The 27,246-nt window shown below is 33.6% G+C and overlaps 1 protein-coding gene across 1 annotated transcript in view; it reads left to right on the top strand.

Moving 5' to 3' along the window:
• The window catches only part of POU6F2 (POU class 6 homeobox 2), a 565,270-nt gene that overhangs the window by 74,654 nt on the left and 463,370 nt on the right, over nt 1–27,246 (top strand). The window lies entirely within an intron of this gene.

Here is a 27,246-nt window from a genome sequence, read left to right on the forward strand (position 1 = left end):
TATCAGCAGCTGTATTGACAAGATTTTCATTACTTCCTAAATGTGTGCTCTGGTTTGCTTTATTTTTCTTGTTAAAGTTTGTATTTATATATATATAAAAGCCATTGGTAGCTGTACCATTGTAGTCACCACAAATTTCATCATCTTTTCTATTTATTAGTGATCCTGCTTTCTCTCTAACACCTCTTTTCTTCCTGACATATCTGTGAAATACTTTTTCTTCCCCTTAAGTTTCTTTATCTGGAATTAACCCAGACCACTTCCACTGTCTTTTGTTTCTCTTTAAGCATTATAGGGCCAACAAATTCCTTCATGTAATGTCATTCATATATAATAAAATATGTAACACTATAGGGGTGGAAAAAGTAGGTTTACAATTATAATAAAGACAAATAATACAATAATTAATAAATAATAATATAAGAACAAACTGCTTAGTGTACTCTAAACTATAAAGCTACTTTTGCCCACCTGTATATGGTAATAGCATTTCTTGATCTCTACTGTCATAAAAACCTATCTATATGATTTTATTAAATTTAAGAAATAAAATATGAGTGCATAGTATTAGCTTGAATTGCATTGAATAAAATCTAATCATCCTCTCTTTAAGATATATTTTATAATCTTACCTTTAATCAATAATTAACATCACTTATACAATAATAAACAACATTATTTCCTAAGAAAACAATCAGAAATAAGTCAAAATTTATGCACAATTAAATTGTTCATAAAATGTAAACTTTGTTTAAAAAATCCAATTGCTTTTTCCTATGAAAAGCAATTAGAAGAATATTACACCAAAATATTTACAGTGGTTATCCTGAAAAAGAATGATTATGGGTAATTTATATTTTTTCTTTATTCTCTTTTATGTTTTGCAATTTTTCTAAAGAAATAACGCATTACTTTTGTAATAAAATACTTAACTCTTAATTTAATAAAGCTATTAAAGCAATACATGTTCAATGAAGCTAATTCAAACAATATTAAAGTATGAAAAGTTCAAGATGGTGTTTTGCATCTTGTCCTTCTATGATTTTGGTCTAATTTCTGGGTTTTTTTGTGTGCCTTGATGCTCACATGCAAATACATGATCATATACTTAGGTACTCACACACATATGTACTTTTTAAGAAATGAATATGGTCCCATAAAATGGCCTATAGAATTTTGCAATCCAATTATTATTAAACGTTGGTAGCTGGAGTGAAGCCATGGTGAGAGTGTTTACTTCACTGAAATCACCAAACACTAACAAGGGCTTTTATTTACTTATTTATTTATCTATCTATTTATCTATTTATTTTTAAAGATTTTTATTTATTTTTAGAGAGAGAGGAAGAGAGCGAAGAAGAGAGGGAGGAAGAGAGGGAGGCAAACATGGATGCCAGAGAGAAACATCAATCTGTTGTCTCTCCTATGAGTTGCAACTACAGACCGAACCTGCTACCCAGTCATGTACTCTGACTGGAAATCAAACCTTTTGCTTTTTGGGAGGACACCCACCCAACTGAGCCATACTGGTCAAGTCAAGTCTTCCTTTTTAAATGATACTTCACCCTGGCCAGGTGGATCAGTTGTTTGGAGCATCATCCCGTACACCAAAAAGGTTACAGGTTTGATTTCTGGTCAAGGCACATACCTAAGTTGCAGGTTCTATCCTTGATCCCCAGTCGAGGTGTGTTCAGGAGACAACAAATTGATGTTTCTCTCTCACATTCATGTCTGTCTGTCTGTCTTTTTCTCTCTCTCTCTCTCTTCCAGTTCATCTCCCTGTAAAATCAATAAACATATTCTCAGGTGCCGATAAAAAAATAAAATGACACCTTGTGTCTCAGGACACCACTGAGCCATAATGTATATTTTATTCTGTAACTTGTTCTTTATTTAGTTGTGCAGGCCATGTTCCATGCAGCTTATCTGATTATTTTTATGGTTGCACAATCTTTTATTGCATTAATGTAATGATCTCTCCATTAATACAATTAATTTTCTAATTTTGATATCACACACAATACTGCAAAAAGTATCATGCTTATAACCTTTGATGTATTTGTGCAAGTCATCCTGTAGGACAGATTCCTAGAAGTGGAGGTCCCTGCGTCATAAAGCATACAAATTTAAAGTTTGACTACTACTGACAAATTGCTCTCCGAAAGCATTGTTATAGTTTGTATATCAACCAGTTCTTCATCCTATGTCTGGTACTTGATACCAATCTTTAAAATTTTTCTAATTTTATAGGAAAAATAATTGGTACTTTGTTTAATTATCAGTGAGCCTAATTATGTTTTATAAGTTTATTGTTCATATATATATTTTTGGTTTGATTTGTAGGCATTCTTTATATTATAGGTACTACATTTTTACTACTATATGTATAGTAAATATATTTTCAATATATATATATATTTATATTATTCAAATCTTCTTTGACCTTATGGGAGTTAAAATCTTCCTTTATGACATCTAGGGTTGAGGATTACTAAATGTTCTCTAATCTATGGCTATGAAATTATTGCTGATGTCTGTAGATTTTCTCCACATATTTTCATGAAAAAGGCCCAAAGAGTGTTGGAATGATCTCTTCTCTGCTACTTTACTTGCCCCCATGGGAGAATTGCTAATTTGCATGGTAATACTATGCAAATTATTGGGTATTTATTGAGTATTATTGAGTATTTATTGGGCCAGATTTTCAAATGTGTGGCCTGAGTGTTAAAAGTCATAGTTTCTTATGGCACAGCCCCTGGCTTCTTGGCCATATACACTGAAGTATACAGAAAAGGTGGGCAGAAGATGTGGAAAGAACAAAGAGAACAGTTGGGTATCCCTACATACATTTTTATAAAAGTGCCTTTCCAATGCTTAAGACTATGAAAATAAGATGTTAGAGAAGACAGAAGGATACGGGCAATTAAAATGTGAATAGTCAACTCTATGTGTGAGATACCTAGAGATAAAGTAAAATGTACAGCACCGTACATAGTTATTACAATATTATTGATTACATTCCTTATGCTATACTTTAGACTTCCATGACTATTTTGTAATTACAAATTTGTATATCTTAATCCCTTTTCCTTTTTTTGCCCAGTCCCTCAATCCCTTTTCCTTCTGTGAACCATCAATCTTATCTCTTTATGTATGTCTGTTTCTATTTTGTTTATTTTGTTCCTTAGAGTCCATATATAAGTGAAATTGTATGCTATTAGTATTTCTCTGTCTGATTTATTTCACTTTGCATAATACCCTTTAGGTCCATCCATGCTGTTGCAAATGATAACATTTCATTCTTTTTTATGGGCAAGTAATATTCCATTGTGTATATGCACCCCTCTTCTATATCCTCGCATCTATTGATGGGTAGTTGGGTTGCTTCTAGATCTTGACTATTATAAATAACACTGCAGTAAACAAAGATGTGAATATATTTTTTCTTATAAGTGTTTTGGGTTTCTTCAGGTATACACCCAGATATGGAATATCTGGGTCATATGGCAGTTCCATTTTTAATTTTTTTAGAAACCTCCAAACTGTTTTCTATAACGGATGTACCAATCTGCCTTCCCACCAACAGTGCAAAAGGGTTGCCCTTTCTCCACATCCTTCCCACCATTTGTTATTTGTTGTTTTATTGATGATAGCCATTCTGACAGATGTGAAGTGGTATCTCATTGTGGATTTACTTTGCATTTCTCTGATGGTTAATGATGTGGAGTGTCTTTCATATGTCTACTGGCTATCTGTATGTCCTCTTTGGAAAAGTGACTATTCAAGTCCTCTACTCATTTTTTAATTGGATTATTTGGTTTTTGGTATTGAGTTATATGAGTTCTTCACAAATTTTGGATAATAACCACTTATCAGATATATCATTGGTGAATATGTTCTCCCATTCAGTGGGTTGTTTTGTCATTTTATGGATGGTTTCCTTTGCTGTGTAAAAACTTTTTAGTTTAATGTAGTCTCATTTGTTTATTTTTCTTTTATTTCCTTTGCCTGAGGAAATATGGAAGAAACATACTGCTAAGAGGAATGTCAGAGAGTTTACTGCCTATGTTTTCTTCTAGGAGTTTTTTATGGTTTCAAGTCATACCTTTAAGTCTTTAATCCACTTTGGGTTTATTCTTGTATATGGTTTAAGAAGGTGGTCTAGTTTCATTTTTTTGCATGTATCTGTCCAATGTTCCTAAAACCATGTATTGAATACACTGTCCTTACCCCATTGTATGTTCTTACCTCCTTTGTCAAATAGCAATTGACCATATAGGTGTGGGTTTATTTCTGGGCTTTCTATTCTCTTCCATTGATTTATATATCTGTTTTTATGCCAGTACCATGCTGTTTTGATGACTGTAGACTTGTAGTATAATTTAACATCAGGTAGTATGATTCCTCTGATTTTGTTCTTTCTCAAGATTTAGTGGCTATTTGAGGTTTTTTTGTGATTGCACATACATTTTTGGATTATTTGTTGTAATTCTGTGAAAAATTTCATTGGTACTTTGATAAGAATTGAATTGAATCTACAGATTGTTTGGATAGTATGCACATTTTAATGATGTTAATTCTTGCTATCCATGAGCACAGTATATGCTTCTATTTATTTGAATCTTGTTCAGTTTCTTTCTTCAGTGTCTTATAATTTTCCAAGTACAAGTCTTTTACCTCCTTGGTTAAATTTATTCGTAGTTTTTTTTTTATGCAATTGTAAATGGGATTATTTTCTTAGGTTCTCTTTCTGATAATTCAGTATTGGTGTATAGAAATGCAACTGATTTTGTATATTAATTTTTTTATCTTGATACTTCAGTGAATTCATTTATCAATTCTAGTAGTTTTTCTGATAGAATCTTTAGGGTTCTCTCTACACAGTATCATGTCATATGCAAATGATGACATAGAACTCAAGTTTTAACAAGTTAAATATGCATATTTTTGTGATTAACATTATACATTTAATTCAAGAGTGAAGCTGTCAGCTCCACCCCCTTTTTATAATAATGGCAAGAAAACATATTGGAGGAAAAAATGTAACTTGGAAATTTCACACTGTGACCTAGGAATGGACACCAATACTACAAAATTGCAAGGAATATTTGTGAGAGTAATTTGTATGACATTATTTTGCTGTCTATAAATAAGTCCTAGATGCAAGAAAATCAGGAAGGAAACTTCCTATAATGCTGTCAGGGAAGAGGACTGGTTTCCAAACCAAGGAGAGTGCAGTTGAAATAATGGGACATCAAACAGGCAAAATTGTCTTTGTTGTCATTGACTACAATGTAATTTTATTGATTTACAATGTTTAAAGTGAACAGATGGTTTCTAGCTTATATAAGGTGTCACACTGGAGTAACTGTACAGCAACTGGATTTGTGATCAGAAAAGAACATGGTAATACCCACACAGATTCCTCAGGCTGTCTTGCATTTATGCTTTGCTCAGTAATTGGGGAGTTATTATTAGCAATTGTCCTGCTTGAATACTCATAGAAGGCCTAGATATTAAGTGACTTGGGGTTTGTATTAGTATAATTATTTGAGTCATCCAAAGGAAAACATTTTCAAGTTGTTTTCTTGATTTAGTCTGGATCCATTCTGTCCTTTTGGTCCCCAGTTGTCTAGGTTTTCACAAATCCCCATAGTGATTTCTAGTATGCATTGTAACTTATCTGATGCTCTAGTGTGAATGCTTTGGGAAATACATCTCTCTTTAAGCAGACCACCAGGGGACTGGAGCAGTGTCACTCAAGGTGTGATTATGACACCACCTGCATCAGAATCACCAGGAAGCAAGGCTCTGTCTTGGACTTATTGAAGCAGAATCTCAGGGGTGGTAGGGCCTTGAGAAGTGCATTTGAACAAGCACCCTAGTGAAATCTTATGCACACTAGAGACTGGGAACCTGGGTGTGAGGAAAGAATGTACATAACATATGACTCAAGTGAAAAACTTAAAGAATATACAGGTTTTATTTTTATTATCATTTTGTTTTACATTTATAAAGTATCTTTATTCAGAGAAACTCAGATATCCATGTTTACATGACCTTTCCAAATAATTTTCATGTGCTTTTAAGTAATGTCACATTTAAGATTTGAAGTGCATAAGAATACATGCTATATATTTATCCTTATACAGAGATTATAGGTATATTCTATGTGAAGACCATGTTTGAAGTTTACTTGTGCCATTTTTGACAATGAAATGCTTCAAAATGTTTTGAGAGAGCTATATCTAGTAAAGGAGCAGACTGTGGTATTATTATTTGAAATTAAAACATGTTAGTTTGTCAAGACTGACCCAAGTTTATAAAGTGATTTTCAAAATATTGTCTCTTTCATTGTGGAATAATAAATGTTCCCTGCAACTGACCACTACTGTGATGTGATTAAATTAGAAATCCATTTTGGTTCTTACAAGTTGTTGTGGTCAACACAGGATGTCATTTCTCATAAGCTAAAAGTTGCCGACCAAGCTCATGAATAAGTTGAAAAATATGAGCATTTTTTGGCAGAAAAAATGTGTTCAAGTTAGCATTCCAAAGAAAAGTATCCTTTCACATGATGTTTTATAAGACTGTAATTTTGTTTTTTATAATTGTGATTGATTTAGTTGGGAAACATATTAACTGGTAATTACCTTCAGCCCTCCCTTTTTGAATTTTTAATATTATTTAATTTTTATTAATTTACATTGTAAAATGAAAACAATGTAAACTAATTTTCTCTTTCATTTTTAAAATTAAATTTATTGAGGTGACACTGGTTAATAAGATTATATAGGTTTCAAGTGCACATTTCTATATTACACGATCTGTATAGTGTATTGTGTGCCTACCACTCAAAGTCAAATCATCTTTCGTCACCATCTATTTGACCCTTTTTACCCTTTACTTCCTCACTCCCCCTTTTCATCTGGTAACCATCATACTTTTGTCTGTGTCTATGAGTTTTTGTTTGTTTTTCTCATTTGTTCATTTGTTGCTTTCAATTTTATATCCCACACGGCGAATTGCTATCTGTGATCATTCCAGGGACATGAGTTCGCCCTTTTCTGAGGCCTGACCAGATGCAGATCTTGTGTGATCTACTTTGCAACACCTCTGTAAAGGTAGGCTTGTTAGTGACTTCCAGTTAGTAATTTCTGAGGGTACATAGATACCTCCATTTGTGATGACTTTTCTCATTACTCTTTAAAGTTGTCAATCCTATAGTTATAACTCTAGTATGCCTTTCTATCTCTTTCAATTTCTCACAGCTATAAGCATCATGAATTCATACCCTGTACTCATAACTCGAGTTGAGAAATTGTCAGCACATCTGTTAGCCCCAGGACCCAGTGGTTGGGAGCCAGAGGAAGTGGACTCCGCACTCACACCCTGAAATACAAGAAAGCACCAAAGCTTCCTAAACACAGACTGGAGGCAACCCAGGCCTCATTCATCACAGAGTTGGAAAGTAGAGTTTCCAAGTTAGGTTATAGCTCTTTGTGTTCTTCTTTCCAAGATTACAGACACAATATAATTCATAGACTTTATGGCATTTTCCAATATCTGTTTTATTTGTTTTAAACTTGTTTCTCTTCTGACCTTCGTTACGTATTACCTGCATCCTCACATTAGAACTAGGCTCTTTGGAGTAATAACTGGCTTTGATTTAAAAATAAAAACGTATTGAGACATAATTTATATACCATACATTCACTCATTATAAATGTACAATTTAATCATTTTTAGTAAATTTACAGAGTTGTACAACCATCACCACAAACCAGTTTGACATTTCCATTATTCCAAATATTTGCTCATACCCATTTACAGCTAATTTCTTTTTTTAAAATATATTTATTGATTATGCTATTACAGTTGTCCCATTCCCCCCCCACTCCACTCCATTCTGCCCATCCCCTCCCTCCCACATTCCCCCCCTATAGTTCATGTCCATGGGTCATACTTATAAGTTCTTTGGCTTCTACATTTCCTACACTATTCTTACCCTCCCCCTGTCTATTTTCCACCTATCATCTATGCTACTTATTCTCTGTACCTTCCCCCCCTCCCCCTCCCACTCCCCTGTTGACAACCCTCCATGTGATCTCCATCTCTATGGTCCTGTTCCTGTTCTAGTTGTTTGCCTAGTTTGCTCTCGTTTTTGTTTTAGGTGTGGTCATTAATAACTGTGAGTTTGCTGTCATTTTTCCTGTTCCTATTTTTGATCTTCTTTTTCACAGGTAACTCCCTTTAACATTTCATATAATAAGGGCTTGGTGATGATGAACTTCTTTAACTTGACCTTATCTGAGAAGCACTTTATCTTCCCTTCCATTCTAAATGATAGCTTTGCTGGATACAGTAATCTTGGATGTAGGTCCTTGTGTTTAATCTTGGCTAATTATGATGTGCCTTGGTGTGTCCCTCCTTGGGTCCAGCTTCTTTGGGACTCTCTGAGCTTCCTGGACTTCCCGGAAGTCTATTTCCTTTGCCAGATTAGGGAAGTTCTCCTTCATTATTTGTTCAAATAAGTTTTCAATTTTTTGTTCTTCCTCTTCTCCTTCTGGAGCCCCTATAATTCGGATGTTGGAACATTTCAAGATGTCCTGGAGGTTCCTAAGCCTCTCCTCATTTTTCCGAGTTCTTGTTTCTTCATTCCTTTCTGGTTGGATGTTTCTTTCTTCCTTCTGGTCCACACCGTTGATTGGAGTCCTAGTTTCCTTCGCATCACTATTGGTTCCCTGTACATTTTCCTTTGTTTCTCTTAGCATAGACTGGTAGGAGGGGCGGAGAGGGGCACCAGGGTGGAGAGGACTCATGTGGCTGTGGCAGGACCGAGACTGGCGGAGGGTGGGACGAAGGGCGCAGGCAGTCCGAGCACTAGCAGACCCTGCGACCCCACATTCGCGCACAGATAAACCGAGAGGGCCGGACTCAGAGTGGCGGAGAGTGGGGCAGGCAGAGCAGTGGGTAGCACCCTGAGGCCCCACATTCGTGCATAGATAAACCGGACAAACGGCAGGGAGCGAAGCAGACCTCGAAACTCAGAGCTCCAGCGCAAGGAAATAAAGCCTCAAACCTCTGATTGAAAACGCCTGTGGGGGTTGGGGCAGCAGCAGGAGAGACTCCCAGTCTCACAGGAGAGGTCGTTGGAGAGACCCACAGGGGCCTGGGGCGTGCACAAGCCCATCCACTCGGGAACCAGCACCAGAGGGGCCCAGTTTGATTGTGGGTATTGGAGTGAAAGATTGAAATCCAGAGGAGAGTGAAGTGGGCACCATTGCTCCCTCTCGGCCCCTCCCCCACATACAGCATCACAGTGCAGTGACCTGCATTACCCTGCCCCGGGGAACACCTAAGGCTCCTCCCCTTAAAGTAACAGAAGTGCCAAGACAAAAAAAAAAATGTCCCAAATGACAGAACACTTCAAAGCTCCAGAAAAAATACAACTAAGCGAGGAAGTGATAGCCAACCTATTAGATGCACAGTTCAAAACACTGGTTATCAAGATGCTCACAGAATTGGTTGAATCTGTTCAAAAACCAGATGAAAAAATACAGCTAATTTCTACTCCTACCCTTAACCCCGGGCAACTACTGATCTGCTTTCTGTCACAAAACAAATTTGTCTTTTGAAGATATTTTATCTATTTTATTATAATTTCCACCACATTTTATTTATCCATTTACAGTTTTTTTATATGAGCATCCAACGATCCCAGCACCATTTCTTGAAAAGCCTATCACTTCCCCTATTAAATTGTCTTGGCACCGAGAATACACAACAAGGGAAATGATGGTCACTTTAATAAATTATGTTGGGAAGGCTGGATATCTACATGCAGAAGAATGAAGTTGGACCCTTAATCTCATGACATATAAAAAGGTCAAAAAATAGATTAAAGACTGATGTGTAAGACCTGAAACCATAAAACACAGGGGAAAAGCTTGACATTGTCTGGGAAATGATTTTTGGTTTTTTTGGATATGACATCAAAAGCACACACAGGCAACAAAAGAAAAAATAGACAAGTTGGATTGCATCAAACTAGAAAGGTTCTGCACAGCAAAGGAAACACTCAGCAAAATGAAAAGAAACCCATGGAATGGAAGAACATATTTGCAAACCATCTGAAAAGGTGTTAAAATCCAAAGTATAAAAGAACTCATGCAATTCTGTAGCAAAAAAATCAACAAATAACTTGAATGAAAATGGGCAAAGAACCTGAATAAACATTTTTTTTATGAGAAGACATATAAATGGCCAGTAGGTATATGAAAAAGTCTCAATTTTACTAATCATCAGGGAAATACAAATCAAAATCAACAAATATTACTTCACACCTGTTAGAATGGCTATTATGAGAAAGATGAGAGGTAAGAGGTGTTGGCAAGGATGTGGAAAAAAGGGAACCTATGTACACTGCTGGGAGAAATGCAAACTGGTACAACTATTATGGAAAACAGTATGGAGGTTACTCAAAAAAAGTAAAAAAATCAAACTACCGTATGATCCAGCAATCCTACTTCTGAGTATATGTATAGTCACAAGAAATTAAATAATTATCTCGAAGCAATATCTGCACAGTTATGTTTATTTTAACATTATTCACAATAGCCAAGATATGGAAACAACCTGTTTAGCTACAGATGATCAGATTTTATGTAAATATATATCATAATTTCATATATGTACACTGTAGAATATAGTATATATCAAATATTATATATAATATAGACTATGTAGAATATATTTATATATAATTAATTATTATTCAACCATAGAAAAGAAGAAAATCCTGACTTTTGTGACAACATGGATGAACTTGCTAAGTGAATTAAATCAGATACAAAAAGACATTTACTGCCCTGATCTCATTTATATGGATAATCTAAAAATGCCAAAGTTGTGGAAAGAGAGTAGGTATTTACCAGAGACTGGGGAAAAGCATTTGGAAAGATGTTATTTAAGGAGTAGAAAGTTTTGATCATCCAAGATAAAGAAGTTTTGGAGAATGATGTGCAACAATGTGACTATAGTTAACAGTATTGTATTGTATACTTAAAATTTGCCAAAAGGATAGATCTTGATTGTTCTCACTACATGAAAAAGTAACTGTGAGGTGGATATGTTAATTAGCTTGATTATGGTGAATATTTCAGAATGTTTGCACACATCAAACTGTCAAGTTTTATTTTTAATTATCAACCATAACTCAATAAAGTGAGAAGAAAATAACTGTTTTGAAAATCTGACAAGTGGGCAGAAGAAAAAAAAAAAATTATCTTGGTACCTTTTCCAAAAATCAATTAACCAAAAATTTAAGGGTTTACTCTGACATTTTCATTTTGTTGCATTTGTATATATATTGTAAGGGGTGGACAAAAGTAGGTTAATAATAATAATAAATTATGGAATAATACATAATAATACAAGAATAAACTCTGTGTTTCATGTACTTACAACTGTAAGCCTACTTTTACTCACCCCTGCATATACTTACACTAATTCCACACTGTCTCAATTACCGTAGCTTTATAGTAAGTTTTGAAATAAGGTAATGTAAGTCCTGTAACTTGATTTTTCTTTTTGAAAATTATCCTGGTTATTCTAGATCCTTTGCATTTATATATACATTTTATATTTGATCAACTTATACACTTATACTAAATAAGCCTGTTAGAATTTTAATAGGAATTGTGGTTAATAGATATAGATAAACTTATGGAGACTTGTGATTTTTAACAATAATTAAAATTTGTAGTCAATGAACAGTTCAATATCTCAAGGGAGAGTTCAATATCTCCCTTGAGATATTGAACTCTCCGTTGAATAGCACCTCCTTTAATTTTTCTCAGTACTTGTTTACAGTTTTCAGTGCATAAGTTTTGTACTTTTTAACATTTATTATTAAGCATTTTATTCTCTCTGATACTGTTGTGAATGAAATTATTTTCTTAATTTAATTTTCAGATTGTTCATTTCTAGTCTTTGAAACTAATGTTGATTGTTGTATATTGATCATATATCATGCTATTTTAGAGTAAGTTTGTGTATATGTGTCTGTTCCTTAGGATTTTTTCCATGTAAAATTATGTCATCTGCAAATAAAAACAATTTTAATTCTTTCTTTCCAATCTTGATGCCTTTAACTTTTTTTCTGGTTGTGGTGAGGAAATTCCTTTCTATTCTGTTTGTTGGCATCTTTTTAAAATAATCATGAGTGGAGGTGAAGTAGTCATGTATTATGATTGTCAGATGTTAAACCAAACTTGCATTCTTAGGATAAATCTCACTTGGTCATAGTATAAAATATTGTTTATCTGTTGATTGGTTTTGTTTGCTAGTTTTTACAAAGATTTTTGCCTCTATATTCAATGAGGAAGTTTAGCTACAGTTTTATTCTCTCATGTCATGTACCTGGTTAGTTATTACTGAAAACTTCACTTGGCATGGGATTTTCCAACTATTACTCCAAATCAAGTCATTTTCTGCCTACAGTGAATCAGCTGGTTATTCACCAATTGCCCTGATCTATTGGAACTACCACAAAGAGCTTGGGAAGGGAATGGAGGCATGCCCAGGCAGGAACATCATGGATTCCCACTGGTTTTACCATAAATTAAGTAATTTTTCATTAGCTAAGTGTTTATCAATTTGTTCTAAGCATTTGGTCAATTTCTAGGGCACTAATAGGTTATTTTGATACATTTGTCCACTTTTATAGTTATTTGGTGAAAAGGTTTGGTGACCTCTTTACTCCATCAATTCACTAGCTTTGCTTTTTGTGTTTCCATAAACTGCAGCAACTCAGGTGCTGCAGGTCCCAAGCCTGGCCCAGGCTACAGGGCGCCTCATGTAGCCTAGCTTATAGCTCTGAGGATGTGACTCAGACATCCTAGGGAAGAAAGAGTTAAACCTATTTTTATTCTTTTGTATTTTAATGCCAATGAGCTTCAGGTACTTTCTTAGAGAGTCTCTGCTAGACAAAATTCCTACCAGCAAAGGGGATACCAAGGGGGCAAAGGGCACTGATCTACACGTTGACATCACTGAACAGGAACAACTCACTTTCTGTTTTCGCTTAAGATCAAACTGTAGAGCTGGCCAGTTTTCATCATGTTTTGTATCTTATTGTGTATGTTTGAAAGTATTTAGTTAACAAATGCCCATGAGAACTAAAGCTCAATGGTCTACTTGTTATACTATATGCACATAGTATTCATGGTGCTGAGGTATTTCATAGGAAAATATTAGAACATTTGAGGAATTATCACATTTCTCTACCTATGCTTTTCAGAGATACTGCACAGAAATAGTCATCTGGAAAAAGTAAAAGCTCTTGGTGTGTGATTGAACAATATTTGAGTAAGGCATTTAGTAATAATAGTCTTTGAGACTTTTATAGGAGACAATTTTTTCCATTGAGGTGTAGCTATTCTTTTCATGTTGTTTACTATCCTTTCCAGGAAAAGGAAGAATGTTCTGTTAAAACAGCTATGGACCTAGTTGAGTGGAGAAGTGAACAGGAAGCTCATGAAAAAAGTTTGACTCTAGCTCCTTACTCAAACTCACTGTACCTATGAGTCTTTTTCATCTTTCTGGTTCATCATCTTAATGCTGATGAAGCTGAGGGTATCCTTATGATGCACAGTAATGTATTGTTTTAGAAGTATGTAAATGAACTATATATTTTCCATTTGTGTGGCTAATCACCTCTCACATATTCATGAACTCTAAACCTGGCTGGGGGGAACTTTTGGGAACTTTGGAACAACAGTAGAAAATAAACATTATATATTGTGTCTTTTCAATGTTACAGGTTCTGTACTGGGCTAGTTTAATGTCTATTATTTTTAATATTCAAAATAACTCTGTAAGGTAGATATTATGATCCCAATATAAAGATGAGAAAAATTTAGGCCCAGAGAAATTAAATAATAATCAAATGACACAAAGCCATTATGATATACTGCTTCCTTAGGTCATTCATAGAAGCTTTTAGCAAATAACAGTGTCAGTCATTCATCATCCGTTCATTTATTCAATACTTGTGGGGTACCAATGTGTTCCAGAAACATGTTAGATCTTGACTTTGTCCACTGTTCTGTATCTTTTAAAACATAATTCTACTTCAAAGATTTTCTGCCCTTCCCTCTGGGCTTTCAGAACTTACTGAAGGTCAGGTTCCCCAGACAAGCAGCATCAGCATCATCTGGAAACTTATTTAAGAGGCAAATTCTTGTTTCTGCCTGGGACCTACTGAATCAGAAACTCTATAGCTCTACCGAAGGGGCACAGCACTAACACTATAAAAGGACTTGGTGGGGCTAATCTATGATGAAATAGTCCCTTTTGAATGATGGGCAAAGTACTTAGTTCTTATGTTTCAGAAATAATTCTTAAAGCAAAGAAGGAAAATTCCAGGGGAAGCATCACAACTCTATCATATGTGCCTTTTGTGCTTATTCCAGAAAGTAAGCAGTCATTGGGGAAAGTTTACAATGTATTAATTATGTCAAACTGCCTGATCTACATTGTTCTCTGGTAACCTTGTCCATTAAGGGACTCTATTAATAGAGAATCCTGATAATTCTTTTCTTTTTTTGACTTCTTCTCTCTTTCTTCTCTTCCTATTTCCTTTCTTTCTTAGATATACTAAATATATGTACACATTTGGCAACACCACTATCCTTTTCCTCTCAAAGAGTCCTTAGGGTGAATATGAATTACTTAAAAAATTTTGTTCTGACACATGAAAAAGATATGTATGATTTGCAAACATATGTTATAGGTTCAGTAGTCCCCACTTACCCACAGAGGATTCATTCCAAGACTCCCAGTTGATGCCTGAAACCATGGATAGTACTGAACTCTACATATACTATGTTTCCCCCTGCACCTACATAACTATTCTTTTAAGGGAAGCACTTATGTCTTCTCTTTCGCAGTTCTGAATTGCCAGCATTAATACCCCTTGCGCTTTGGGGCCATTAATAAGTAAAATCAGGGTTACTTGATCACAGCACTGCAGTACTGTGCCGGCTGATCTGAAAATGGAGATGGCTAGTAAGTGGCTAACAGGCAGGGAGTGCACCTAGAGTGACAAAGGGATGATTCGGATCTCAGGTGGGACTGAGTGGGGATGCCATGGGCTTTCATCATGTTACTCACAATGGCACACAATTTAAAACTTATGAATTATTTATTTCTGAAGATTTCTATTTAATATTTTGGACTACAGTGGGCTGCAGGTAATTGAAACTGTGGAAAGCAAAACAGTAAATAAAGGGAAGTACTGTAATTGCCCATTTTTTTTTCTGACAGCAAATACTGTTGTTCTGAACACTAATACTATAGACAGATTCATACTTAAAAAGTTCTATTTTCATGAATGAGAACATTAAACAAATAATTTATTGAAGCTACTCTGCCTCTAAAAGATATTTATCATTAAGCCATTCAATTAGAGGAAATGGAAAGTTTTATCTTCCTTCAAACTGTAACTTTTTTTCCTTCTTTTCCTCTTCTCTCAAGTATAGTTTCTTTCATTTTGGGGGTCAGATTCTATGTGTTTGACTAATAACAAAAGTAAAAGCAGGTAAATCAAATTCTAGACATTTGTAGAAAAAAATACTCCTGAAACTGAAAATAGTAGATTCCCTCTATATACATGTAAATACAACATACAGAGTTTCCTGTTTGTGTAATAACATGATTGTGTCTTCATGTTAATGGTTATGTGCCAGTTTTTCCTTAGGAAGGGGTGGGACTTTTTAAAACTCTACATTTGTCTCATTTATTTCTAGAAAATGTTAGTCCAGTTTTTACAGGATAACTAAATTTATTTATTTTTTAAAATAGTTTTTATGGTATTTTTTCCATTACCATTTAGTTCCCTTATACTCCCTGCCCTCCAAAATCACCACACTGTTCTCCATGTCCATGAGTCCTTTTTCCTTTTTGGTCAGTCTCTCTACCCCATGAACTTCACCACACCTTAGCTGTCATCCTGCTCTCTATCAATAGGTCTGTCTTTATTTCATTAGTCCAGTTCATTCATTAGATTCCACATATGATGAAATCATATGTTATTTGTCCTTCTCTGACTGGCTTATTTCACTTAGCATAATGTTCTTCAGGTCCATCCATATTGTCACAAAGGGTAAAATTTGTGGTCAAATAGTATTCCATTGTGTAAATGTCCCATAGTTGTTTTATCCACTCATCTACTGATGGACAATTGGGCTGCTTCTGTATTTCTGAGATTGTAAATAACACTGCAATGAACGTAGGGGTGCTTATGTTCTTTTGAATTAGTGTTTGGAGTTCTTTTGGATTTATTCACATAAGTGGAGTTGCTGGGTCAAAAGGCAGATCCATTTTTAATTTTTTGAGGTACGTCCACACTGTTTTCCACAGTGGCTGCACCAATGTGCATTCCCAACAACAGTGTACAACGGTTCCCCTTTCTCTACATCCTCGCCAGCATTTGAAACAGTTGTGAATGGGATTGTTTTCTTAATTTCTTTTTCTGTTAGTTCATTGTTGGCATAGAAAAATGCAACTTATTTCTGGATATTAATTTTGTACCTTGCTACATTGCTGAATTCATTTATCAGTTCTAGTAGTTTCTTGGTAGAATCTTTGGGTCTTTCTATGTACAGTATCATGTTGTTTGCAAATAAAGACAGTTTTACTTCTTCCTTTTTAATTTGGATGCCTTGTATTTCTTCTTCTTGTGTGATTGCTGAGGCTAGGACTTCTAATACTATGTTGAATAAGAGCAGTGAAAGTGGACATCCCTGTCTTGTTTCCAATATTAAGGGGAATTCTTGTAGTTTTTGCCCATTGAATATGTTGCTGGCTGTGGGTTTGTCATATATGGCCTTTATTATGCTTAGGTATGTTCTTTCTATTCCCACTTGCAGAAGCTTTTATCATAAATGGGTGCTGGATTTCATCAAATCCTTTTTCTTCATCTATAGATATGATCATGTGGTTTTTACTTCATTTTGTTTACGTGGTGAATCACATTTATTGATTTGAGAATATTATATCAACCTTCCATTTCCTGAATAAACCCCACTTGATCATGGTGTAAGATCTTTTTGATGCATTTCTGTATTTGATTTGCTAATAGTTTATTGGGAATTTTAGCACCTATGTTCATCAGGGGTATTGACATATAACTTTCATTTTTTGAGGTGTCTTTACTGGTTTTGATGTTAGGACCATGCTGGACTTGTAAAAATGAGTTGGGAGCTTTCCCTCTTCCTGAATTTTTTGAAATAGTTTGTGGAGAGGTATTAATTCTTTGGAATGTTTGGTAAATTCACCTGTGAAGCCACCTGGTCCAGGGCTTAGTTTGTTGGGAGTTTATTGATTACTGTTTCAATTTCACTAGGTATAATCTGTCTATTCAGATTATCTGATTCTTTCTGATTTAGTTTTAGAAGACTGTATACTTCTAGGAGTTCATCCATTTCATCCAGGTTGTCCAGTTTGTTGGCATATAGTTGTTAATAATAGAAAATGTTATTAAATTATATTAATTTTGCCTTAATATTTTGGTTTCTTCTTCTTGTAATCACTTTGAACCTAATTTTTTCTGGATTCCTTGCCTATCAATATGTCTCTAATCTAAAACAACTTTTTGTTTGCCTTTAATTTTGCTTGGCTTTTGATCTATATTGCTAGATTTTCAGCATTGTCTATGTTCCTAGGTGTGTTATCAATAACTTAAGATATGCAGTTGACTCCATCTCACTAGCAGAAAGTAGCAATAATCTAAAATGTGTTCTAGTGAAAGTGAAAGAGGAAAGTGCCAAAGCAGAATTGTGTTTGAACATGATGAAGACAAATGTTGTGACTACTAAAGAAATACACAACTTTAACATAGAAAATGTAGACATTGAAATTGTTAAAGATTTTGATTATCTTGGTTCAGTCACCAATTCAAACAGAAGCTGCAGCCAAGAAATCAAGAGAAGGTTGAGACTTGGAAGGGCAGCAATAGAAGAATTATGAAAAATCACCAAGAACAAAGATGTGTCATTGGAGACCAACTTTATCCACACCCATGCCTTCCTACTTACTATGTACAGATGTAAAAGTTGGACTGTGAAAAAGGTTGATAAGGAAAAAATCATTTGAAATATGTCATTGGAGGAAATTTCTATGGATAGATACCTGGGACAGCCAGAAAGATGGTCCCTAGAGCAAATTAAATCTGAAACATCACTGGAGGGAAAAAGAACAAAGCTGAAGCTGTCCTATGTCAGACATATCATGAGAAGGCAGGGACCTTTGTAAAAGACAATAATAGTGGGGGAAAATAGAAGGCAGCAGTGAAAGAAGAAGACTGAATATGAGATGGACTGACTTCATAAAATAAGTCATACGTATGTGTCTACAGAAGCTGAGCAGGGTTGTTGAAGACAGGACATTGTGAACATCCCTCATTCATAGGGTTACAGGGAGTCAGAGCTTAACCAATGGTGGGTGGCACATTCTTGTTTTATAAAGGTTATTGTTTCATTAGGTTTAGAAATGTAAAATAATGTATTTGGACACTTTCTTAAACTGCCTCGTGACAAAAGTTTTTGGTGACTGTTCTTTGCCTGGTGCTTTTTTTGTTGTCCTTTCCCCTATTCTTTTTATAGTATTATTTTTATATGACTAAAGTATTGGGTTTTTTTTCCATTATTATAAACTCTTCCTAGAGTTGAGGAGTAGAACTCAACAGAAGCTATGTGTGTATGAGAGTGTGGGATGGTGAGGGTGATAGTTGCCAATGCTGTGTTCCATGCCAGCAGGAATTTTTTTTTAATTACAAGATTGTGCATTTGACAGTGCTCTTTCAGACTTTACTTCTCCTCCAGACTTTACCTCTCCCCAGTCAACTGAGACAGGCATTGCAGGGTAGTTCACAAGTTGACTGGACAGACTTTTTCTTCTTTACACTCTCTTACCAATAGAATGCTTCCTGAAAATATGACTTGCTATATGATTCTTCTCATTGGAATCAAACAAAATTTAGAGAAGATTTATTTCTCCATTAGCTTCTGTTCCATTGTTAAAAAGTCATAATTGTTGGTTTTAAATTCAGTGTACCCTTCATCTTAGAGAAGGGTACATTGGTAGCATTTTCTGAGCTCTGCAGTTGTGGCTGTCCTTTCTCTTAAATCTTTCCTTACTCCATTATATCTTCATTGCTTTTATGGTTCAAGGTTTCAGATGTCTCTCAGTTTTGTTGAATGCAGACCGGGTTTCTGTTTCTCATTCTCCTTTTTACTTTTGCATGCATTTAAAGAGATAATTGGGGAAATATCACATTTACACCATAATTCTAAATGAAAAAAATTTAATAAAATCTTTTTAATTAAAAAAAATGGTTGATCTTTAGTGTAGTTTAATTTGCATTTATTTTAATATTAATCATTTGACTTTGAAAAATCTTTCCCTACTCTAATGTGCTTTGTTTTTTAGCTTTGCTACTTTTTATTGTTTTTTTTAATTTGCAAAAGAATATTAACTCATTGTATGTCTACTTTGTTGCAGTTATTAGTCTTAGCCTGATATTTGCCTCCTAATGGTTTTAGTGCTTGTGATTTCTTCCACTGCTTTGTGCTTAGAAAGATAGTTTCCTACTCCAAGACCAGTTAATTTTTACAATTTTTTTTGAAGTTTTACTTTTTGTGGTTAGCTCTTCATTCTATTTTAATTTATTTGAGTGTTTAATCTGAGATAAGATTTTAGTTGAGAGTTCCTTAAATAATCATTTTACCCAAGTCATTCACTGAAAAATGCCTTTCTTTCCCATTGATTTGTGATGTTTTCTGTAGTGTTTTCTAAGTTGGTCTATTCCTCATGTAGTGAGACCCAGACTGGGTGTTGATTCATATCTCCAGATGGAGATCAGTATTGTCTCTAGCTATCCTCCCATGCCCTCAGCTCCTGGCTGACCAGTGATGTTAACGAACAGAATCTGTCTATTTCTGTGCCCTGCAGGTCCTCAGCCTATAAGATCTGATTGACTCAGGTTAATGTCTCTCTTCTTCCAATTCTTAGACACTTTTATCATTCCATAAAGCCATAAATAGTATCTATTTGTCCCCTACTTCAATGCATGAGAAGCAGCATAGTCTGCATGTATCCACTTCTCCAAGACACCCTCAGTTCTCTCATGTAAGTTCTCAAATAGGCAATTCGCCAACATGTAGGTGAGTTCTGTACTAGTACTCAGCCAAAATCTTCAGATGAGTTGGGAGAGTGAGAACAGCTACTGATAGGGTGAAGGTGGGATTAATGGGGGAAGAAATGGAGAGATTTTTAGTGGTGATACTTGCACATCAGTAGTGCCAGCCAGAGAGGTATGAACCAGCCAGTCTTCTGCACAGGGCAGAGTGCTTGTGTTTTGGAAATGCGTTTCTTCAGTCATCCCAATTCATCACCAACCACTGACACTGTAATTGCTCTACATCTCCCCTTGGAACTTGGGAAATCATCTTTCTCTTTTTTTTTTCAGTCTATCTTCTTTTTTCTAGTGTCTAGTCATTTTGGAGTTCTTAATGAGTCCAATTTGAAGATGAGTGACTCTGTCACTATGGAAACCTGGAATTACAAGGAACAGATTTAGATGATTCTAACATTTGCAAAGTCTTAGGGGAATAAATTCTTCTTTGTATGATTGGATATTTGTAAGGGGTTACTTATTAGTTTTGTATTGCAAATGTTCATTAACATCTTCATGTAATTTGAAGGGATTATCTATGAAAATTCAAATTATGGGTGATTTATTCTAGGACAAGGAATTTTAAAAAAATTTGAATATTTATCACTGTTGACTACAGAAATATCATTTTATTTTTTTAATTTATTTTTATGAAAACAATCTAGATTTTATGAAAATTGTCTTTAATTTCCTGAGAAGGTAAGAAAGACTTAGGGAAGTAAAAATGGAAAAAACTCCACAACTTTTAGAGAAATGCTGTGACAACAAATCAAGGTCCTCAGTATGTTTTTGTATTAGACCTTTTACCTTTTTTGTAAGCTGATAAAACAGTAGGGAAATAATGAAACAGCATAATAATTTCCATAGTAACTTCTCAGAGAATGACCATGTAATTAAGTGTTCATATAGGAACTCAATCATAAGCTTTGAGAAGAATTTTAGAATATTACACTTCGAGAAAGATTTGAATTAGGAAATGAAAGCAATGTTGAGATATTTTAATCACATTCTTAGATAAATGCATATGTACTTCTAGGAAACTCAAGAGAACAACAACAAAAAGAAGCAAGGGGAAATGATTAACTGGAAAACTTTAGAAACTTGCATATAATATTTAAAATGAATGGCCAGACTTTATTCATAAATGTAATATTTAAAACATGCCCAATTTCTTAAAATCACAATAAGTTACCATTTTATACCCACTAAGATGGCTATGATTTTTTAAAAGTGTAAAATTACAAGCGTGAGAAAATATACAAGAAATTGAAGGCCCATACATTGCTGATGGGAATGCAAAATGGCATAGCTACTGTGGAAAACATTGCCAGCTCCAAGTACATAATTATGATCCAGTAATTATACTCCTAAGTACATTTCTAAAAGAATTAAAAGCATATATATATATACAAAAACTTGTATACAAATATCTATAGCAGCTTTATTCATAATAGCCAAAATTATTATTCAACTATAAGGAGGAGTGAAGTACTGAGAAATGCTGCAGCATGGATGAACCTTGAAAACATTGTACTAAGTTAAAAAAGATAGACACAAAAAGTCACATACTGTATTACTTCATTTATAGAAGATGTCTAGAGGAGGTAAATCTATAGAGACAGAAAGAATATTAGTGGTTTCTTATGGCTGGAGGAATGAGGGGATGGGGGAATATAGCTAAAGGATTATTTTTCAAAGTATTGAAATATTCTAAAATATACTTGGTGATGGTTGCATAACTCTGTGAAAAACACTGAATTGTATACTTTATAATAGTGAATTTATGGCATATTAATTATATCTCAATTTTATACAAAGTTCTCAACTTTCCACTTAATATGTAAAGGACCTGAAAACACAACAATTTAAAAAAACCCAAATAAAATTAATATCCACCTATTTATTATCCAGAACTGAGAGGAATTTTTACTAACTTTAAGATAGATGAAATATGAATGATGTAGTTGATGGTCCAACAATGCTTTGTGACCAGAAACAGAAAGTCGAAAGTTGTCCTTTTCTATCTGCACAAAATAGAGTGGTAGTTCTCAAATTTTTTGATCTCAGGGCTTCATGACATTCTCAAAAATTATTGAGAATGGCAAAAAGCTTTCCTTTATGTGGATAATATGTATTTATCAAATTAGAAACACAAATTGGGGAAAGCTTGAAATATTACATGAATATATTAATGCATTTTAAAATAATTATATACTCATACTAACATAAATATCTTATTAAAAACTAAATTTTAATTACAATTTTCACTAAAAAAATGAAAACAGTTGGAATCTGATATCTACTTCTGCATTTAATTTTGCTGTGATATGTTCCTTTGGTAAAAATTTATGAAGAAATCAAGTGTCATGCAGATATGTGATAGAAAGAGGAAGGAGATTTTTGTTATTGTTTTAGAATAATTGTGATTATTCTTTGGTACGACACCAAAGTGTGACAAGTGGTAGTTTTGTAAAGCTTTGTTGTCATGTAGATTTGAAAACCATATTAATAAAACTTTTGTACTCATTTACAATAAAATCCATTGATGTGTCTTGTACTTTGAATGGATGTTTTATTAATGCATAATTTTGCGACATTATGCATTGATCATTGGGAAAATATTGATTTACTATGTTATTCAGCTTTCCCAAATGTTGGCACATTTCATTAAACAATATAAAAATTCATTTCTATTAATATCACCACTTATTTTACCAGAAAAGTCTTTATGTACTGGGAAGTTCTCAAACTTAATTTTCTCTTTGGAGTTCAAATTTTTATCATTGGCAGCAAATACTTTCTGTTGTTTTCGTTGAAATAACAGACTCATTTTATTCACAAAAAGAACTCAAAAATCACATTCTTTGCCATATATGTTAAAATTAAAAATAGTAATAAAGGCCTAATTTAAAAAACTCTGTGATATGCTCAAAACATCTCCAAAATAATTGTTGCATCAATAACAAAATGATAAGATCACCCACTTACTAATTAACAAAATATAAAGGAAAAAATTTGAGGATTCACAGGACATGTCAAACTCATAACCTTCATTATTTTTATTAATAGATTATATGAATTAACTAAGTGTGAAAATCAAGGAATATAAGGATATTGGACAGACAGATATATTAAGAGAAATAAAATATTTTTTAAGTGGACAAATGCAAGAATTCCTTGAAAAAATAATAAAATAAAGATTTGATAAGTCTAAGCAACATAAATTAGAAAAAGCACAGCAACATGAATGAGACAAAATTTAACAATTAAGGTGAAGGACATTAAAATGATAAAAGGATATTGTACAATTCCATTCAAATATACTTAAAAATCTTGATAAATATGAATTATCTAAATTGACTAAGAAATAAGTAGGGTAATAGAATAGTAAAATTATAAAATTATTTTTAAATTGCTCCAATAAGAGAGGAGAAAAATGATTCAGTGCAAATAATTTTACTAAAAAATTATTTCAAATTTTCAAGACACTTATTCCTCTTTTACATTAATTATTCCATAGATAGTAAAATATGAAAAATGACCTGTATCATATTATAAGCCAGTCTTTATTTTGACACTCAAATACAACACAGCATTTGAAAAAATTATAAATTAGTTTATTTATTGTTGATATCAATGCATAATACTCAATAAAATACTCTGAAACCAAAACTCAGCTTAATTTTCAACAGAATATTTCTGGAATCCAGATGCTTTCTTTTTAGGAAACTTATCTGCATATACTTCACATCAGGAAGTTAGCTGGAAGAAAAAGTGAAAATATAAAATACCATAACCATTCTTATAAGGGAAATTCTTAATGACTTGGGGGTTTCTTACATGATAAAGCTGAGTTTAAACCAACACCAAAATCCTACAAATACCTACTTAAGTGAATCAGAAGCATTCCAGTTAAAATCAAGGCCTCATAATTCTACTGTTATGTACTATTTCTCTTACAGTGTTATAAGAAATATGAAACAGCCATAAATAGAAAGGAGACAACTATTTTTATTTATGAAATTTATGAATATATATGTATGGTTCAAAAGAATCAACTGAAAACTCAATAGTTTTTCTGTAGAAGAGCAGTACCTGTATATAACTTAGTTATAGAAAGGCAAATTGATTCTATTCACAATAGGAACAAAACAAAATATTTGAAGGTTTTTAAATAAAAATTCCTGTAATATATATGAAAAATAACCACATATTACTGATAATAACAAAAGAATATTTTAAATAAATGAAGTTTCTTCAAGGTGACACTGAATATTATAAAAATGATATTTATCCATCCCCCTTTTAACTTTAGAATTTGAAAAAATGATTCTAAAATTCATCTGAAAAATAACAGTAGAGAATATGTAAGAAGAGGATTATTGCTCTATTATATATTATACAATATATAACACATATCTCACTACATAAAATATATATTAAAATAATATAATATCTAAAATGTATATACTATATGTCCAGATATTTATATTCTTAACCCATGTGTGTATGTGGCATTATGTATGGTCATTCACATGCGTATTATTCAAAAACAGACCTGAGATTCCATTAGGACTTAGCTTTTGATTCAAAAAAAGAAAGAATGACATGCCAATGGGTTAGTCAACGAATTGTGCTTTAAAAATTGACTACTTGGGTTAAGATTTTCAATTAATGCCATATACCCACATAAATTCTAGATAGATTCTATAATTACATTAAAAATAAAATCAGAGAAAAAAAATATTGGTGAATATTTGTTTTCATGGGTGATCTCTCACCATAAAAACCATAGAATAAAACATAAAGCAAAGGACTGATAAACATGACTGGATAAAAAATACTTTAATCTTTTTGAAAATCTAAGGAAAATAATGAATTTGAAAAAAATATTTGGAATTCTTAGTTAGAAATCAGGAAAGCTGCCAAATTAATTATGTTATTCAACTTCATGTATCTCGATTTCATCATTAATGAAATAGGAATAATGATGCTGTTGGTTGTTTAGAAGGCTAGAAATAAAGCATATATTTATAGCACAGCCAGTACTCAGAACAGTGTTAGCAATTATTTATTATAATTATTACTACTTGATATGTCTATGCAAACTTCAGTGAGAAAAATACTTAGATCTCAATAGAAAAACAGGCAAAGAATATGAGTAATTTATGGAAAAGAAAGTTAATTAGCTAATAAACTTGAAAAATTTAGTTTTGCTAATGAAATGCAAATTAAAACATTAATAAAAGCAGCTAATGAATTAGACAAAAAGACTTGTAAATATCATATAAAAGAGAAGCTTTCTCATGCACTGGGAGCATAAATTTTCCACCAACTGACCTTGAAGTCAATTTGGCAATGATCCCTACTCTTTCACGTGTAATTTCACTCTTGAGAATGTATTTAAAACTTCCAAAATTTTACTTTTGTGTGAAAAATTAAACATATCTTAAATCAAGACTAAAAGTTTTTGTGATAACCCAGTTTTATCAGTGAAAATATTTTCACCACGTACTTCTAATATACATACATTTATTTCTTGTTTATTTGTACTATACATTTTTTACCACTGAAAACATAAACAAATAGAATTGAAAAAATTGAAATGAAATAGTAATTCTTATACTTTCTTTGTGTACCTCAATGTATTGTCTTGAAACATTTAGTGTGCATTGCTCCATTTCAAAGACCACATCCTAGAATGTTCTGCAGTTCAAAAAGAGTTAAATAAATCACGGCACAGCCATCAGAGTAAATATTATGCAGCTCTTTGAAATCACAACTTTGGAAATATTTAATTTGAGAACATGGTTACAATACAATAATGTCTATGAAGGCAAATATAGTGCTTAACTGGTTCACCATTATATCCCTGGGACCTAGCTGTGTACTGTGGGTCTGAGTGACTCAGAATAGATGACAACAGAGAGATGGATTAGGAATGAAGTAGAGACTTAAAAAGCACAAGCTTCTTGCCAGTGCCACTGCAGAACCAAAAGTTGCATCAAGAAGAGGACTCTTAAAAGCAAGGGTCCCTAAACTGAGGTCTCTGCAAGCCATTGACAAGCTTTTATCATGTAGAACTAGGTCAAAAAGCCCAGAATTTGAGGGACCAAGTATGTTAGAAGAGACTTGCTTCCAGACGTAGAGCAGAGGCTGCTTCCACAATGATGTCTAGGCTGTGGGAGGAGCATTATTAAAGGGAGAGTACTGTAGAGGATGGTGTTAGTTAGTTAGTTAGTTAGTTAGTTAGTTATTTTTCTGACAAGCTCAAGACTTTGTACAGTTCCTAAGACCCACGAGGAAGTGACTGGTATTGTTTTAGCTGAAGGAAATATTCAGAGAAGTAAAAGTGACTGTTCTAAAACTGCATTGGGAGCTAATCAGGTGTCCAAAAGCTGTGATGTTAGTAAGGACCGAATCTCTTTCCCACCTGGCCTCAGATGCCCATGAGGCAAGAAGGAAGGAAGCAGCCAGTGCAGATTCTGCAAAGGCAGGTAAAGCTGAGAGATCATTCATTTGATTACTTCTTAAAAGAATTAAATTAAAGACTGTTGGGATAACACAGTAAGAAAAAAATTGTGGCTTAAATTTGGGTTTTCATAGGTTTCAAGTTATTGAAAATTTCTCTGGTCCCACAGAAATGGTACAGTAGTAGAACTTTTATACATTACAATAGATATCTTGCAATCTTTTATTTTTAAGGTAAAATTTATTCAGAAGATGCGCAAGGAAACTTTTGGAGGTGATGGATATGTTTGTTACCTGTATCGTGGTGATGTTTTCACGCATGTATGCATATGTTCAAACTTACCAAATCGTGTACCTTAAATATGTGCAGATTTTTGTATATCAATTACATCTCAATCAAGCTGTTAAAAGTTTTTTATCGCCAAAGGTCCCTTATCTGTGCCACCTCTCTTGACCAAGTTATGTAAATTCCACACCCACACTCCTCCACACACTTCAGCCTGTTTTCTTTCTGTTCCTAGCACTCGTTACTGCCC

Source organism: Desmodus rotundus, chromosome 6 (assembly GCF_022682495.2).
Source record: "Desmodus rotundus isolate HL8 chromosome 6, HLdesRot8A.1, whole genome shotgun sequence".
NCBI classification, from domain to species: Eukaryota; Metazoa; Chordata; class Mammalia; order Chiroptera; family Phyllostomidae; genus Desmodus; species Desmodus rotundus.